Source organism: Fundulus heteroclitus, unplaced genomic scaffold (genome assembly GCF_011125445.2).
Source record: "Fundulus heteroclitus isolate FHET01 unplaced genomic scaffold, MU-UCD_Fhet_4.1 scaffold_68, whole genome shotgun sequence".
NCBI lineage: Eukaryota > Metazoa > Chordata > Actinopteri > Cyprinodontiformes > Fundulidae > Fundulus > Fundulus heteroclitus.
The window spans coordinates 1,346,829-1,366,123 of record NW_023397121.1 but is presented as its reverse complement, the minus strand read 5'-3'; the positions used below and the strand labels follow the sequence as shown (position 1 = coordinate 1,366,123).

The 19,295-nt window shown below is 41.5% G+C and overlaps 1 long non-coding RNA gene across 1 annotated transcript; it reads left to right on the top strand.

Annotated features, from left to right (window-relative positions):
* Nucleotides 1-222: 222 nt before the first annotated feature.
* LOC118561620 lies at nucleotides 223-19,065 on the top strand. The gene is made up of 4 exons (XR_004930172.1): nucleotides 223-262; nucleotides 9,872-9,952; nucleotides 10,112-10,306; nucleotides 19,033-19,065. It is a non-coding gene; the product is annotated as an uncharacterized LOC118561620 (long non-coding RNA).
* Nucleotides 19,066-19,295: the final 230 nt, after the last annotated feature.

Sequence of the window (19,295 nt, the reverse complement as noted above, 5' to 3'; positions counted from 1 at the left end):
TCTCTAAACTGAATCTTTCCCATGGTTGTAACATTGTAAAGATCTAGTTGTTGATAAAGCATGTAATGTGTTTCAGTGTTGGCTGCAGATGTTAAAGAAGAGGCTCCTGAAGAACAGAGTCCTGAGGGGGAGCAGCAGGAGTCAGAGCCCCTCCACATAAAGGAGGAACAGGAGGAACCCGGGGCCCGTCAGGAAGGAGAGCAGCTCCTTGTGAAGGAGGAGACTGATAGCAGCTTTCCATTAACTGCTGCTCCTATCAACAGTAAGGATTGCTTTATGGGGTTCTGGCCCTACCAGGTCCACTGGTGTGCTGGGGGGCCCTGGCCTGTTGAGCTGGTTGGGGAGCATGAACATTACCATCTAACTGCTTTCCCCTTCGAGGGGCTTGCACTCTGCCAGTGGGGGGAGGGGAGGGAGGGGAATTGGGGACGAACCCAGCCTGGGTGTCTTTTGTCGTATGTGTGAGTTATTTGAATGGTAGTGTTGGGGTGGGATTACATTTGGGGGGATGTGGATGTTTGGAGTGCTCCGTGTCCAGCTCCCTGTCTCGGTCCAGGTCCATGTCGTCTCCTGGTGCGGGCTCCCTCCGGGGGATGGGGGTCTGCGTGGTTCGGGCCGGCTGGTTAACCAGAGGGCTTTCTTTTTTTTTTCTTTACCTCCAGGACGGCCAGGTGGTTTGGTGGGTGGGTTGGGCGGTGGTGGTGTTGGTCCTGGTGAGTGGTTGGCTCACGGACCCTGCCGCCTGTCCCTGGCCCCAGGTGCTGCGGCCGGTGGAGCCTCCCTCTCCGGGGGGGTTTTCGGGGAATGGAGGTGCCTATCTGAGTCAGTAGGGGCGCTGGCTCCCTGGGAGAGCATGAGGCTCCTCGGTTCTTCCCTCCCCATCCCTGACTCCTCCCTCTGCCTGCTCCATCAGGCTGTCACACATGTAGGCCCTTGGGGAATCAGAAACAGAAATAGTTTAATAATCCCAGAGGGATTATTAAACTATTAAACACGCTCCAGATATACAAACAACATATTATATATATATATATATATATATATATATATATATATATATATATATATATATATATATATATATATATATATATATATATATATATATTAGGGCTGGGCAAGGTAACGCGTTAATTTCGCGTTAACTCATTAGACTATTAACGGCGATATTTTCTTTAACGCGCGTTAACGCATGTTGCTCACATGCTTTTATTTTGTGAAGGTCTGTCCAACTTCCGTTTGTGTGTGCCGCACTTCCGTTTCAGCGCTTCCCTCGGCCAAATAACATTAGTTTGACTGAAATGATCAACTGTCGCGGCAACAGTGTCAAAACTTGCAGAGCAATCGAAGTGGCTGGTTAGGGGCACAGCTTCAAACTATTCATGAGTGAGTGGATGATACAAAGAAGTGGCCTCATATAACGTACGAGGACATTTTAACCTGTTTTGTGTCGTTACTTGGTGCGGACGGCTCTGCTGTGCGACTTTACCGAAGCGAACCTCCGCAGTGAAAGAGTTGGATCGGTGTTAATAAATATCAACACGGATGACCTGGTATTCATGGAGGCTGATGTCCGTTCAAGCTAAAACTAGTCCGATGTTCACGCTGCTGGATTCTGACTGCATCAATCGGCTCTACGAGACCTCAGAGCGCTCTGATGCTGCGGCTCCAGGGAAAGCCTTCAGTCATGCAGCGGCAACTTATGGAAGATACCTCTCCTAGCCTCCTTCTCTTGGTGTCTGGACTTAAGCTTTTTGAGGAGGAATGAACTGCGGTGTGACCCAAACCATTTTTTAAGATGGGACAAGGGCAGTCGCCATGATTGTCTAGGTGGATTATACCATCAATATCCCTGGCTTTGAAGTAGCTTGTGGTTTTTGTGTTTTATCGTCCACTTATCGTTATCGAGGTGAACTGCTTTTTATATCTCTATATTGATTGTAGGACATATCGCCCAGTTTTCTATTGGCTTATTCTGTGTTTTACTTGTCTGCATGTTCTGTAAATGAAATGGTGCAAACTAAATCATCCAACAATCCATTTTACTTTGCAGGTTGTGAAGCAAAATAACCTGAAAAATGCCAAGGGTCGTAAAAACTTTTGCAAGGAACTGTAAACAAACAAGACATGAGAAACAACTGTGCAACATAAACAAGAAGAAACGTTGTAGTTAAATCAAAGCGTTCTATCTAACCAAATTACCGAAATATATCTTCATTAAAATGTGCCTCAGTTCAGGCTGAGATCAAAATACTTTCTAATGTGCATAACATGTTTCAATGTTTCCTGCAGATGTTCAGCAGAAGCTGATTGTTAAAGAAGAAGCTTCTTTAGACCACAGACCTCCTGATGACCTGCATGACCCAAAGCCCCCCCACATAAAGGAGGAACAGGAGGGAGTCTACATCAGTCTGCCAGGAGAGCAGCTCAATGGGAAGGAGGTGATTAATGCCATCAGGTTTCCAGTCTCTGCTCCTCCCATAAAGAGTCTGGATGATGAACAGTCTATGCTGCTCTCACAGCTTTATCCAGACCAGATTAAAGGCAGAGAGCTTCCAGAAGAGAATGATGGAGAAGAATCCATCCGGATACAAGATCATGGAGATGCTTCCACTTCTTCAGAGGCTGAAGACACTGAGGAGGATGAAGAGGACAGTGATGTAGAACACCCTCTGTCTGAGCTGAAACACTTGTCAGACTCTGGATATAAGAAATGTTCTACAGAGAAGAAAGATGTGGACTCACGAAGGAAAGTCCAGACAGGAGGAAAGCTTAGCTGTGAAGACTGTGGCAAAACATTTATTAGAAACTCAACTTTAAACACACACATGAGAATCCACACAGGAGAGAAGCCTTTCTGTTGTGATCTATGTGGACAAAGATTTAGCCTAAAATATCATGTAAACAGACACATGAGAATCCACACAGGAGAGAAGCCTTTCTGTTGTGATCTATGTGGACAAAGATTTGGCCGAAAATCACATTTAAACACACACATGACAATCCACACAGGAGAGAAGCCTTTCTGTTGTGATCTATGTGGACAAAGATTTAGCCGAAAATCACATTTAAACATACACATGACAATCCACACAAGACAGAAGCCTTTCTGTTGTGATCTATGTGGACAAAGATTTGGCCGAAAATCACATTTAAACACACACATGACAATCCACACAGGACAGAAGCCTTTCTGTTGTGATCTATGTGGACAAAGATTTAGCCTAAAACAACATTTAAACAGACACACGGGAATCCACACAGGAGAGAAGCCTTTCTGTTGTGATCTATGTGGAAAAAGATTTAGCCGAAAATCAGATTTAAATATACACATGAGAATCCACACAGGACAGAAGCCTTTCGGCTGTGATCAATGTGGACAAAGATTTATCGATAAATCAGGTTTAAACAAACACATGAGAATCCATACAGGACAGAAGCCTTTCTGTTGTGATCTATGTGGAAAAAGATTTAGCCGAAAACCAGATTTAAACACACACATGATAATCCACACAGGAGAGAAGCCTTTCTGTTGTGATCTATGTGGAAAAAGGTTTAGCCGAAAATCAGATTTAAACATACACATGAGAATCCACACAGGCGGGAAAATGACTCCTCTGTGAATATTTACTCCAAGTGCACAGCTTTTTTTGCTGTGAAATGTTTGTCATTAAAGGCAACAGTCTTCACTTGCTAGTTTCAGCATTTCTCTAGTAGCTCATTTTAGTTGGCTTAAAAACATTACAAGTTTTTTTATTTTGTTTAATTTTTCAAACTGAGCTACAGCGAACTTCAGAATTTAAGTTGTAGAAAAATGAATGTTTAGCCTAGACAGGTAAGTGACGTTCAGAGATATCGATTTTAAGTTACCTATTTTTTTTTTTTTTTTACATTTTTAATTAAATGTATAGCTCATATAACAAACACATTTCTTTTGCTTTAACATTAGCGTTTTTGTTCTTGTTTATAACTGTAATTGTTCAGTAAGAGAACTGAAATTACAAAAACAATTACAAGACATTCATGAAAATTAACAAATCATTTTTACATTTTTCACACTTATTTCATTGTGTATCATAAATCCTTTTATGATCAAACATTATTTTAATCACTTGAACATGTATTTCTCAATATCAATCTAAACCTGTTAAATAAAGCTTAACTTGCATGCAGACGCTGGTGAAGATTCTCAGTCATCCAGGTCTTGATCATTCCAATTTTTTTTAAAAAACAAAACAGGACTTTTTTTCCAAAGGTTGACGACATTTCGCCTCCTATCCAGAATGCTTTCGCAATTCAAATGTGTGGAGTTTCAAGCTTTATACAGGGTTCCCACAGGTCCTTGAAATCCTTGAAAGTTTTTGAATCTGAAAAAATAAATTCAAGGCCCTTGAAAGTTCTTGAAAATAGCCAAAAATTCACCTTGTCCTTGAAAGTCCTTGAATTTTTTGTGGGGTTGAAAGTTCACACGGATGACGACTCATGTGTCATTATTTTACTACCACGCGATCTTTTAAAATTATGTTGATTCCGGAGACTTTTAATTTGCAAAAGTACGTTCACTCTTCTTCGTTAGTTGGTAGGCTACGGTTTAGGCCGACGTGCGTCCAATGGGTTACATTCACGCAGTGTTGCCAACTCAGCGACTTTGTCGCAATATTTAGCGACTTTTCAGACCCCTCCAGCGACTCTTTTTCAAAAAAGCGACTAGCAACAAATGTAGCGACTTTTGGAGACTCTTACGTGAAAGCACGTGTTGTTCATATTCTTGTCCTCCAGCCGCAGATACTGCCGTGGGGCGCCTTCCCTTGTCCCAACACCATTCTCCCGCTACCGCAGGAGTCCCTCTCAGCGCTGCAGTCAGAGCAATGATGATCAATATCAATGTAGGCTATAAATTAAGTCCACTTTCTTGCATTGCTTCTGACCCAACAACTTCTATGCCGTTTAGTCTTTTATTGAATTTGCATTGTATTAAATTATGATAACCTATTCAGCGGTCACAGTAGGTAAATGCCGCCACGTGTGGTCCTTGAATTTGAGGAAATTGGTCCTGGAAAGTCCTTGAAAGGTCCTTGAATTTGATGTTCACCAAGGTGTGGGAACCCTGTTTATAGTATTGCCCAACAAAGGCCTTGTTATGGCTTAGATAAACACATAAATTGAACTGAAACAGGTCCATCCCTTAGTAACGGGGAGGGTCATGTTAGGGTCATTATTGGTCTGTCTTACAGGAACGATCTTGTGATCACCCATAAGCATTGAGGTGATGATTGGCCGGAATTAACCCTATAGCTGTATTATAAATTTTAGAGAGTTGGAACCTAAGGCCTCCTCCTCTGTTTAAGGTTGTTTTTTCTCTCTTAACGTAGATGGCTTCCTTCACATCCCTTTCAAACCATCTGTCTTCTTTGTCCTTTGTCCTTAAGGTGTAGGTGGACAGCAGAGTCTTGTCCTGAGGAGGTAGCTCTCCTGTGTTGAGCCATGCGTCTGTGGAGAGGTTGTTTGGTTTCTCCAATATAAAGATCAGAACATTCCTCACTGCACTGAACTGCAGACACCACTCCGCTCATCTTAGGTTTGGGGGTTTTGTCCTTGGGATGCACCAGCCTCTGTCTGAGGGTCCTGTTTGCTTTGAAATGTTCTGGGATTTTGTGTTTGGAGAAAATCCTCTTGAGTTTTTCAGAGACTCCAGCAACATATGGGATGACGATGTTTCTGCGTTTATTCTTCTCACCATTATGTTCTGCAGCGGGTCTTTTGGATTTTCTTGCTGATTTGACAAAAGCCCAGTTAGGGTACCCACAGGTTTGGAGGGTATCTCTGATGTGTTTCTGTTCCTTGTGCTTCCCTTCTGTTTTAGTAGGACATGCTCGGCCCGGTGTTGTAAGGTTCTGATGACAGAAAGTTTGTGCTCCAGTGGGTGGTGTGAGTCAAAAAGAAGATATTGGTCTGTGTGAGTGGGTTTCCTATACACTTTAATGTTGAGGTTTCCATCTCCTTCCATGCTCACCAAACAGTCCAGAAAAGGTAGCTTGTTGTCGTTGGCATCCTCTCTGGTAAACTTGATGCTGTTGTCCACTGAGTCCACAGAATTGATGTGTCTTGTGAAAGCTTCCACTTAAGCAAGAAATTAATTATTGGGCAATAAAGTAAAGCCTGGAACTCCACACTACTCCAGACATTTGAATTGAGAAAGCTTTCTGGAGGGGAAGCGTAACGTCTTCAAACTTTGGAAAAAAATAAAAAAAAAGTTATTTCATTTTTCAGGGGGTAGGGGGTGGGGGGTGGGATAAGGACGACCTGAGACATGTTTATCATTCAGAGTTAAAATTTTATTGCCATTAAATTATTTACATTGTCTGCAGGGAGATTTAGCACGAGCCTGTGGTACAGTGCAGCTTCTCTTCTGTCAGTCTGCTCCAGGGCAGCTGTGGCTACTAACACAGCTCACCACCATCAGGGTGTGAATGTGTGCATGAATGAGTGAATACCTGACCAGTGTAAAGCGCTTTGGGGTCGTCAGACTTGATAAAGCTCTGTACCAGTGCGAGCCATTTACCAAGCCATACACACATTGCTATAGTCCTCAGGCATGCGCTCAGATAGAAACGTATCAACAGAGCTGCTTTTCATAAACGGAGGTAGAACAAGAAGGCACGTCAGAAACCAGCAGAAGCTGTGCTCTGCACAGGACTTCAACTGCAGTCCTCCAGAAACAAACAGCAGGGGTAGCGCTCAAAAACCAACCAAATTTATGGAGCGTCAAATTACAAATTGGTTGAAAAACAGCACTTAAGGACTCAGATAAGCAGATTCCACACAGCCACACAAGCAGTGACATGCAACAGGGCCCTGTTTCAGAAAGCTGGGTTGGTGGATATTCAAAATAATTTCTGGAGTAAATTCCAGCATATGATCAAATGTTTTTTTTCATCACTTGAACATGTACAACCCCTGGCAAAACTAAAGTAATTTCAAATAGCAACTGTCTAGCTTTAAGAAACACTGAAAGAAATAAAGAAAAAAATGTGTTAGCCAGTAACACATAGTAAGTGCTGGGAATAGTAAATGCTGGGGAGTGCTGGCTTAGTGGTTAGAGCAGCGCACTTGCACTTAGAGAAGGATACAAGTACCCGGTTCGATCCCAAGTGCCGGCACTCTGGGTCCCTGAGCAAGACCCTTAACCCCAGAACGCTTCCTGTGTGCCACAGAGTGGCAGGCCACTGCTCCCCCAGGAGGTGGGTTAAAAGCAGATAGCACATTCCGTTGCTTGTACTTGTGACAGTGCAATGACAATAAAATTGAATTCATTCTATTCTAACGGTTACTTTTTTAGACCAAGCAAGGGGAAAGGAATATGGAATCACTCAATTCTGAGGAAAAAAATATGGATCAGAGATCTGTTTATGTCGAAAGGGGGGTGCTCATAAAGCTAAAATTGCTAATTTTCCTTAAAAGAAAGAAAAGCATAAGCTTAAAAAGCTAGTAATTCCTTAAAAGGTGAAGCCTTGCGCAACAACGATACTAAATCCTAAAGAAAGGTCAAAGCAGTCGCTAAAGAGCTCGTAATTTTTATTGGTTTAGCATCGTAAAACTGGGTTAACCCATGGGAGAAGCTGGAAGTCAGACCGTCCACAGTGGGGCGTTGCACCACCCTGCTGCAGTAGACAGCCCCAAAGAGAGTACCAGGTAAATAAAGCTGGGCATACACTGTACGAGTTTTTGCCCTTTTTGGGCTGATTCTTCAGTCATGCGAAAATTTTTTTTGGATTGGCGCCGAGTTTCAGATAGATCGCGCCTCCTGCGTCGTGTAGTATACGGCGAGGGGGGTTAACGAGGGACGATTTGGGCTCGGGTAGACGAGTCCGAGTAGAGCCATCTCTCTACGGGGCTGAGTCCAGTGTGTGGATTTTGAACGTACAGTATGAAAATATCGTACAGTGTATGCCCGACTTAACTCTGCAGACATAGTTGGTTCAGATTGGAGGGATAAGCAGCCATCACACCTGACTCATACCACCGCCTGTCCTGACTCTGTGCCGCCCCCTAAGGGCCAGAAGAGTCATACAGGTGGACCACACCAACCTAAGCCCCCACCACATGTCAGAGTTCACACCTTGGAAAACTCTCACATTCTTCCTTACATCAAAAGTTAGTTCACAGACCTTCATCAGGTCATGAACATCACCAATTTGACTTCCCAGGTGGTCCAGGTCCACCTCATAATTACGTTACCCGTATTCACCAACTTGAGTCTCTTGCTCGGGACATAGAACATTTTGACCCAGATAATCATGATTCCAACGTTCATAATTATCTGCAGGAAGTCGAACGCTGTCTCTTTGACCTGCCATCTCCCTCATCTCGTGAGAAACTAAAGCTTATTTGGAGAAGAACAGCTATAAGCGTTCATGTTTTCATTAAAGCTCTTGTTCCAGAGATTTGTGACAGTTATTCAGCTCTTTGCAAAGCTTTAAGAGAAGAATATTCTGTGTACATGGATCAGGCTTCAATAACTCTTGACGCTTTCAGAGTTATTCAACAGGAAAATGAAACACCCAGAGATTATTACTATCGTTTAAGGAACGTTTATTCTCAGGGATGTAATTTTCCAGGTCCTGAAGAGAACCCACCTTTTAAGTCTTTGTTCCTTCATAATCTACATGAGAATGTACGATAAGAATTCACTGAATCATTTTGATGGTGATCAACAATTTTATTGTCTTTTGTTTCTTTTGTGTGTACATAGCTGCTTAGCTTCTTTTTTATCTTCATTTTAATTAGTAGTTTTAGTTAAGTTTCAATAGCCGAGTAGAGAGGATTTTTTGATTGAAATATAGTGTTAGTTGAGATAAATAGCATTATATAGTGATGTTTCTGGATTTTCCTTTATTTATGTTAATAAATTCTTGAACTTAAAGAGAAGTTGTCACTCCTTTATTGTACATGTGTGCAGAGTGTTTGCTGTTAAAAGAACGCCAGTGCTTGAATCATCCTTTGTAACTATTGTCCCGATATCAGCTGTTTGGGCTTATATTACCGGACAATACCTAACAGAATTATTTTTTTAAACATTAAATAACTTTAAAACGGTGTGTAATTGCACAATAAAACCTTAACCCTGAGATTGCAGCCTATTATAGGGGTTTGATCAGTTCCAATTCAACGCTAACCAATGCAATCACACACCACTTGAACATATTCTTGATAAAGTATAAAAAAAGTATAATGATTTGTCTGTCCTTAACCCCCTGAGCCCACCCATACCGGTATGGGCGGGCTCAGGGGGTTAAGGGTAGAATTACTCCTCTAATTTCAGCCGATCGACGCAGGGGGGCAACGTGAGAGACAGCTAAAGGTCTTCTCAACAAGGCAAACTGTCAGAAAAGACGAACGAAAATGGGCCGCCTTTGCCTTTTAAAGTCGGTCACCATGGTTTCCACCGGGGCGGCCAGTTCAATTGGTAGCATGCTGGGAGTTGCAGTTTGTCATGTCATAATGGCATAACAGTATTTTGCTGTTTCTGCAGAGCTGTAGGTAATAATCTATCGTGGTGTGATTAGCTTCACTCCTCCTTCCACTCCAGCAGCACAATTACTTTTACTGTAAGTTGGATGGTCTAAAAAGCCTTGTATGAAGTGTTTATATCATTCACACTTTACAACAGATACAAATGCTGTTTTATACCTGTACTGTATGTTGGATAATCTAAAAGCAATTTATGAGGTGGTTATACTTTTCCAATACACTGCTGTTTTACAAAACGTATTTAGTTATTTTGCTGTTTTTGGAGAACAGTAGGAAATAATGTATCATCTCATTATTTGAAAACTTTGCAGTAAACTATTCTACCTCTATGTTATTACAGCAAAGAAGAAGCAGGACCATCAGGCACAGAAAGGACCGTACATCCAACAACTTCAGTTGAGGCCTCCTGTTTTTCTTCAAGGTGAGGTCTATTTTGGATACAATTATGGTTACAAAATAAATGTCCTTATGGGATTACCATTTTATTCCTACATTTATAATAAATCAGTGTCAGTTTTAGCCTTCCATTTAGATAAACACAGTCAAATCTAATCTTCCAAATATGTCTTTGCTTCCCCAGTGACAATAGTGCAGCAGAAGATGTAAGGTATCAACAACCTGCCCATCAGCTACGGAATGCTCCAAGCCCCATAAAGCGCACGGTTGCCTCTGCCCCAAGAAAAAAAGAACAGTTCAACCAGGTCAATCCCCAGGCAGGTGAATCAACCTACCCCTTGGCCTACTGATGACAGCGATGACACGTGGCACTCTCCAGGTGAACCAGACACTGAGCCATTTTTTCTGTGAATATTTTGTACATTTTTTGCTGGACATTTGTTTACAAGGTTGTTACTGATAGCTTTTTATTGCATATTGATTTACTTATTACATGATAGCTACTTACTGAAAAGTGTTTCACAATCTTGTTTTATTGATAACTTTGTTTTTCTTATGTTGTTAGGTTTTCTTTCATTGATAAGTATTTTTTAATATAATAGGAAAAAAGGACACAATTCAGCTAATTTTCTCTTCATTTTATTCATAATATGCTCTGCACAATAGTACATTTAGATTAAATTGGGATACATCTTTTAAACCAATACTTTGTCATATGCAGGAGTCCTACAATGGAAATCAGCACTTTTATCTGACCTGAATCCCTTTAATGAAGTGTAAAACACATTTGGCACAGTTGTGCCAAAATCACAGGAAAGCCTTGCGCACTGCCCACTAAAACATTTACAGAAAAAATATACTTCAACTGATCCAGTCCAGATTTGTTGCAGTTATAGCAAAGATGTGGATCTATAAAGTCTGAGGCTTCTCCTATAATTTCAAATGGGTTTTCATAATGCTTTGCAGAGTTTATTTTCAAAGAAATCTAGCCTGGCCTCAAACATGTTGGTTTTGTTTCTCACCTAAATCACCTATAAATCCAACAGTGTGACATTTGCAATAATGGTTCCATCTGAAAAATGTTCTATGATGCCTTTGTGTCACACAAATACTTTTTAACTTTTACATTTACACTTTATAACTTGAGTAGTAATTATTATTTTTCAGATATGTAATTTCAGGCAAAAATTGGTACTATAAAATAACTTGTATAATTAACTTTTCTATATTACAGAAACTGTATAAAATGAAATATACACAAGTTCATATATGTTAAATATACGTTAGATACTAAGTAGGTTTAGATACTCCACCTTATTTCAAGGAATAACATGAATATACAAAAAGGTAGGTATAATTGAGGTATAATTTATAAAGATTTTTCAAAATAGCAAAGCTATTCTCTTTATTACGGTCCATTCTTCAAGCACTTTGTGTCTCTATCTCTCACAGCACGACATCAGAATGAGCAAAGTAAACAAAAGCTCCAGGTACAAACCAAAAACCATCCCCTGGAAAATGGCAACCACATCCCACAATACATTGTAAAATCATGTGCCACTTCTATTTGGCTAATATAATAACTTAGGCATCCTTTCATGAAAAGAAGACTCAATGACTTCACCACGTAGCAAAGGACAAATGAAACCTCTTTGAAATCTGTTCCTCAGGCCTTCTGTCCTGCTTTTTCCAGCTTGAACCCATCTGTTTTACTGTAAATTCAGTCTGTCAGAATATGGTTCTAAGCTGAATCCACTTTTTGATTCAAACATATGTGGCACCTGAGTGGTGAATTTAATAAATAGGAACTGCAGTGACTGTGGGCAGGGTTTTAACGAAACGAGCCGTAAGAGTTAACAATAATTTATTTGAAAAAAAGAAGTCAGTAAAAAAGTAAGGTAGTAAGGAGCAGCAGAGTCAATAAAAAAAAAGTCTGTTAAAAAGGACAAATTGTCTCTTAGCTTCCCCGAAAGGGGGGGGGGCGTGATCCTCTCCTCAGCTTGGTCCTTCCCGTCACCAGCTGGTCGATCGTCTACAACCATGGCGAATCTCGACGGCGATCCGGCCACGGTCCCCTCCGGTGCTCAGCCTCTCCCGTCACCCGCCGACCGGTCCTCCACGGCCACGGGCGAATTTCAGCGGCGATCCGGCCACTTATACTCCAACGCCCGGTCATCCGTTCCTCGGTAGCGACCAGTTGGACGAACCTCTGCAGCAGCCAGTCCTCCAGCCTTGCTTGTCACCAGCTGATCAATCCTCCACGACCACGGCGAACCTCGACGGCAAACCGGCCACTCGTACTCCAACGCCCGGTCGTCTGTTCCTTGACAGCGACCGGTTGGACGAACCTCTGCAGCCATCAATCCGCCAGCATTGTCGCCCTGCCGTTCTCACACCTGATCTGTCCGGCTCCGATCCCCGCTTCAGCTGCACAGCTCTCTTTATTGCCCGTCTCAGAATCTGCATGCAGTTTTGGTAATAGAGAACACCTGTGATCGCGGTGGGCGTCGCCAGGTATGGGTGATCACTTCAAAATCAAAACACAATCAAAAAGACATGCAACACCAAAAGGAAATAACAAGCAAATCCAAATCAGAAAAGTCAAAGACATGCAATTAACTTAAAGAAAACAAGACCACATTACCACACATAAAGCATCCAGAACACCAGCAATTGAGGACCAGATTGTAGGCATCTGCTGCCAGGTATTTTTGACCATATGATGAGTCCTGACCTTAGAGTGTCAAGTCTGCAATGAGGAACCATTACACTGGCTGAGAGCATCTTCAGTCCTGCCTCTCCTGGGTGGTTGTAGCTCAGGTCCAGTTCTCTCAGATTGGAGGGGTTGGACCTCAGGACCGATGCCAGAGAAGAACAGCCTTCCTCTGTGATTAGACAGCCTGACAGACTGACAACAAAGAGATAAAACCATTACATAAAAGTAGCAAAGACTTGGAATTACATGGCTTCTGTCAAAAACTGAGAACACTATTACAATTTAAAACAGAAGTTTTATAATGAACAACTGTTTGAAGTCATTTATTTGAATGTGATAATATTCAAAGAATCCATGTGCTAAATAAAAATGCACATTCACTGTCAAAACTAGATTTTTTGGAAGAATGTGATTGTTCCCTTAAATTTGCCTTTTAATTAGATTTATTCAACCAATAAATTAATCAGTTGTTCCAACTACTAGGTCACCAAGATATACTGAACTCTGTCTCCGATGTTCCTTTTTTAAAACTATTCATTCATCCAGTCATTTCTTCTGTTCATTGTGGTTTGAGTCCCAGAGGTAACACGTTAATTACGGAAACCCAGTTATCACGATCCCCAACGACACGCTCCAGGTGGTTCTAGACACTCCCAAGGTGTTTGCTGGCCAGACAGAACATCAAATTCCTCTAAAGTATTCTGGCTCTGCCTTGAAATTTCTTCTGATAGTATATGCTTAAAAAGGTCAAATAATCACTGGACTACTTTATGCACTGAAAGTGGTAGCTGTCTTCTCCCCTGAATTACAAAGTTCCTCAGAATTTCTCTGACAGGTCCTGATCACACTATTGAGGAAGGTAACTTAATTCTACTTTACGATTCATATATCTCATAATCATATGTGAAGGTTATCCGGAAGACTAGTTCACAAGAGCTTTGCCCTTCACTAAGACGGATGGAGGAGGTACCAAAATTACTGCATGTCCACTCTGCCAATATCCATGGATGATACACCCGGATGTTTGAGCTCTTCCTCTTGAAACAGAATCACCCGCTATTCGTAAGAAGAACCTTTTTTCATCAAGAATCACATAATTGAACTTGGATGACCTAAGTAATTTAATATCGTAAACATATAAACAAATTACTGCATGTAGAACATCAAATAATTACTTGATTAGTTAAATAGTTTAAACAAATTAGGATTATGGTGGAAGGTTATAGTACAGACTTTTAGACTGTCAGTTTATAGTTTGGAAAAAGTTGGGAGGTGCTGCTTTACAGAGACTCAGCCAGCAACAGCGTCTCTTCAGCAGGCTTCATTATCAGAAGGATGTGGAAGGTGCAGCAGGCAGTCAAACAGGCTGAAGCCAGGCTGAGGAATGGCATCTTTGTTGGCTCAGTGACAGTTGGACAGGCTGGGTAACTATATAAGACCACAGTATGACAGACCCCAGGGGAAAGACATACAACAGATGGTCAAGGCAGAGATCTGGGTGTAGGTGAAGAATGAAGATAGATAGATAGATAGATAGATAGATAGATAGATAGATAGATAGATAGATAGATAGATAGATAGATATCTTTATTGTCATTTTGTATGCACAAAGTGCGTACAGAACGAAATTTCGTTTGTATACAGCTTGAAAAGGATCACTCTAAAAATCACTCTAAAAATCCCAGTAGATTGCACTATTTTTCAGGATAAAGATACAGCAGTGATTTACGTAAACAATTTAGATGAACCATATTTTAAACATATAAACAAATGAATGCATGTAGAACAGGATCATGGCCATTAACCAAGAGGGACACTGGATTAGCTGTAATGCATGTACACATAAAAATCACCTGGTCCGACTTTTGGAAGTCAGTCTGCAAGACTGAAGTTTCTGATCAAGTTGGTGTCCTCCCAAGCTCATCCAGCCGCCATTGCTGGGGGCTAGCAGAAACACTAATGGGTCCATTGTGCCCAGGACAAGGCTCACAAGAAAATGTCCTAAATTGCTGCCATAAAATTCTGGGAGAGGGGTGGTAGACTTGGCACATTGACTAGGCGCTGAAGTAGCTGACACCATCTGCATTAGAATCCAGCAAACATCAGGGCACAAAATCCCCTTTGTCAAGGCAGGTGAGAAACCTCAGGTGGCTTACAAGGTCTAGTGGGGGCTACTAGCCACAGCTCATGGCTGAAAGCTGAAATTAACCTGCAAGGCAGCTGAAGTTCCCAGAGCATACTGCAAGGAGGTAACTCAGGCCAGACTTGTTTTAAACATCTGAATCCACCAGACAAGTAGTCCTTCTGAAGCTAACAGTCCCCCAGGAAGACCCAAAGGGGGAGGCCCACAATTGTAAGAAGCCCTAGTACCTGTATCTGGTAGAGGCCTGCATGGTGAGAGGCTGAAGGGCTTGCTGAGAGCCAACTGAGGGGGCTGCAGGGGTTTTCTAGGGCAGTCTACACCAGGCATTCATTGTTCTTGGCACCAGAGGGTTGCTACAAAGAAGAGCTACCAAAAAGTTCAACATGGCTGTAGATCATACCTGGAGTAGCAAGCTGCTTGGACATAAACCAGGGACTGGGCACTCACGGTTAGGTTGCCATAAAATAATTTAATGATAATTTAACACCTGAAAGACCCAATGACCCTGAGTTCATCACTGAACTCAGAAGAAGGAAACTTGGTGCAGACAGCCAGTCTCCGCACAGCAGCAAAGCTTCGGCTGTCAGTCCCCTGGAGACAAAATCAGCAGGATTAGAGCTAGAATTCACATACCTCCACTGACATGGTTGTGAATGCTGAAGGATTGCTGTAATACGGTTCACCACAATTGTCTTGAACCTTGTTTCACTGTTCAAATATTTAATGACAGCTGTACTGTCAGTCCAGAATATAGAGTCCTTCAGCTCTAACTCCAGCTCTTTTCTCAACAACTTATCCATCTTAACCGCCAATGTAGCAGCTGTGAGCTGCAGCCTGGGATCAGTGGGTGTTTTTAGAGGAGCGACTCTGACTCTGGCCATCAGCAGAGTGGATTGTGCTCACCTGAGTCATTATGTAGCACCAGATAGCTTACTGTGCCATAAGCATCTTCGCTTGCAACAGCAAAATGGTGAAGTTGTGCAAAGACTGGTCTACCAAAATGCTTGGTTTTAATGCACCTGTCCACTCCAAATTCTTCCAGCAGTTTGAGTCCAGAAAGCCACTTCTTCCAACCTTTAATGATGGTGTCTGGTAGCTCTTCATCCCAGGAGTATGTTAAACGACATAACTCCTGAAGAAGGTTCTTTACTGGTAAAATGACGGGAGTGAGCAAACCCATTGGATCAAAGATAGAAGTAACCAGTGAAAGTAGTCTTCTTCTGGTGTGTGGGCGCTCTTTGAGATTAATTTGAAACTTGGTCTGTTTCCGCACACCACTGTATTCCCATGGCCATCTCCACTGGTAAGAAATCATGATCCAAATCCAGATCTTGAAATCCAGTTGCTCGTTCATTTGCTGGTATGGTGTTAAGCAACGTTCAACAGTTACTGGACCACTTTGTCAGCTGGAAGCCGCCTTTTGCCAGCATTTCTGTCAAAGCAGCAGCAAGGGAAATCGCACTACCTTGATCCTTAACAGACTTAATGCAGTCATCCACATAAAAGTTCTTAAATACAGTTTGAGCTGCGTCTCAACCAAACCCTCCTTCAAAATCAGAAGCACATTTCTGCATGGCAAAAGTTGCTACACTTGGTGATGACGTCGCTCTGAAAATGTGCACCAGCATCTTATGATCCACCAGCTCCTTAATGTAATCACCACCAGGCCACCAGAGGAATCTAAGGAGGTCTGTGTCTTCATCACTCACTTGCTCTTGATAAAACAAGGCCTCCACGTCAGCCATCATTCAACAGTCTCCTGACGGAATCTCAAAAGCACTCCAACTAATGAGCTTGTTAAATCTGGTCCTTGCACCAACTCCTGATTTAAAGATGTTCCTCCAAAACTAGCGACGCAATCAAAGACGACGCGTAGTTTTTGCTTTACAAGATGTCTGACTCCATGATGAGGTAAGTGCCATTTACGATTACTTGATGTTTCATCTTTGGCATTCCACTGCATAACCTTTCTCCAAGATGCTGTCCATGAACGCCACATACTCCTTGTAGTAGCTGCCAACTTTGGAAAATCTATTCTTTAAATTAAGTACACGTTGCTCTGCCACTGATCTGTTATTTGGCATTTGCAGTTCTGCATTTTTCACTGGGAGACAAACCTTGTAATATCCATTCTTCAGCTTCACAGACTTACACCTCATAGAAATAAACTGCTTGTCATCTTTGGACATCTCAAACTCTTCACTTTGACCTGCATCAGGAAAATCTTGTTTAGGTTGCAGCTGCCACAGCTCATCCAACCTGGCAGCTGAAATCCTATCTACAGTCACTTGAGTCCATGGATTGGTTGGTGTGAGGGACCGAGCCGGTCAAGCATGAGGACACAGTGATAATTTTCAAAACTGGGTTTTATTTCCCCAAAGTAACAAAAATTCCAAACAATAGTTATAGGGCTCTTAAAAGAGGTCAGTTTGCTTGTTTGAGCAGTTAGTTTGAGGTTTTTGTTGTGTACGTAATCCTCCACGTAATCCTCTTCCACCATATAGTCCTTAAGCACTGCATTTGATTCACAGAATTCTTGGTGCAAACGGTGATGATCAACCCGCAGTTTGTTTTTAACCATGTCCACATTTTCATCCTTTTCCATTAATTTATCAAGGTGATTGATCATACCTGATACTTGGGACAACTTGTATCTGCGCGCATTTAAATGTTTCTCCTTGGCCGCCTCAAAGGCTTTTTCTGTCATTTTTAATTTCCGCTTTCCTTGACTTGACTCTGAGTGTGTCGACATTTTAATCGTTTTTATCCACAATAATAATCCAAAAATTGGGAAGAAACGAATTATCCACAGAAAAAGTCCAAAAGGTCCTGAAATCCGACTTTAATCAAAGTAATCCACTTGTGCGTAAAAGTGTCATCATGGCGTGGTCCCATTCAGCAGCAAACAAAGGCTTCATCTTTGGCGTTCTCTTCATCAGATCTCCATGTATTTACAAAAGTTCATTATCCACTGGCACTTATCGATTTGAGAAATCCATTTGGGGCAGGTTTTTTGATTAATTGTAGAGTTCAAAAATAAGTGAAGCCGGCCTGACTGGCTGCGGCCTCAAGATTTCCAACAAGTTGTCCAGATGATTCGTCCAAGAAATCCACGGAGACGTTATTGCATTTAAAAACGTTTTAGTGAGTAGGTGGAAGAAAAAAGGGTGCCAAACATACAAAATATGAGGACGACAGAGGTCAACAAACCATTTGGCTCCACTCTGTGAGCTACACAAACCACAAAACTCCCATGATGCATCATCCTTAAAAAGTGACACGTATGCCTCCTTAAACCAAAAAAGTAATGAAAATAATAACAATGTACACAATAACTAAATATACAAATTCCCCAAATTAATGTGAATTACCAATAATATCTAATAATTTCAAGCAAAATAAATTTAGCAAGAAAAACAAAACACAAAACTTTAACCATAATGCATACCAAGAAAATCAAAAAGTATTAATTCAGGCTCCTACAATATGTTTCTTCAGTGCTGTTCTGGCATTAAAGTAATAGTCTCTTTTAATACAAAAATATGTTTGTTAAATAAAAAAACATGACTTTTTCTATTTAGGCTTAAAGTAAATGTTGTATGATGTTAGATCTTTTAAATGACTACATGTGAAACAGTATATAAAATTAACAAAAATAAATATTCAACATTTAACAGCATATATGTGTACTAACAATGCAAGATAATGATTTAAAAACTCTAAATACATATTAGACCAAATAAAAAATAAATAAAAAATAGCTTTTTATTGTGTCTGGTGTTGACAAAAACAAAGGAATAACTGGAAAAAAACCCCGCCTATTTTATGAATATATATATATATATATATATATAAATAATATGGAGAAGAGGCTAAGTCACAAAAACTGTTTATAGCATCCACATGTATACCTGTATCTCTCTACCTAATATTGGAAACATCCCATTCTAATAAAAAAATAAACAATATCAGTTCACCTTAGTGTGAAAAGTTATCCCTCGACCCTTGACGTCAATAATCCGTCGATTCAAACAAATAAGACTCACAGTGCTGAGGCATCATTAGTCTGTTCAGCTTGAAACAGCAGGATAGGGTAGCAGGTACACCGCCCCAAGATGGCGGCCGTAATTCCTGCGCCGTGATAGTCAATGCGAGGTCTCCTCTATATTATGTCTATGGTGACGCACATCCTCCCAACGCGTTGATCACTTCCGGGTTCTTTGTCCTTGTGTTGCTGTGAGGCCAGAAGCGGGAGTGTTGGTGAGGCTGAAAGAGAGCAGCAGCTGCTGCAGGTGATGAAGTCTGGAAAGAAGTCCAGCAGCTGGAGGCACAGCGGAGAAACTGGAGGGAAGCAGGAGCTCAAAGAGCGGCAGGACGCAGCAGAGGAGACACCAATGATGGGGGATGTTTTCCAGCCCAGAGTTCTGCTGCACCCATCAGGTTTGGAGATTTCCTTCTTCATGCTAACTGTGTGGATGGAGCTAAAGTTTAGGAGCCGTTTTCAGCAGC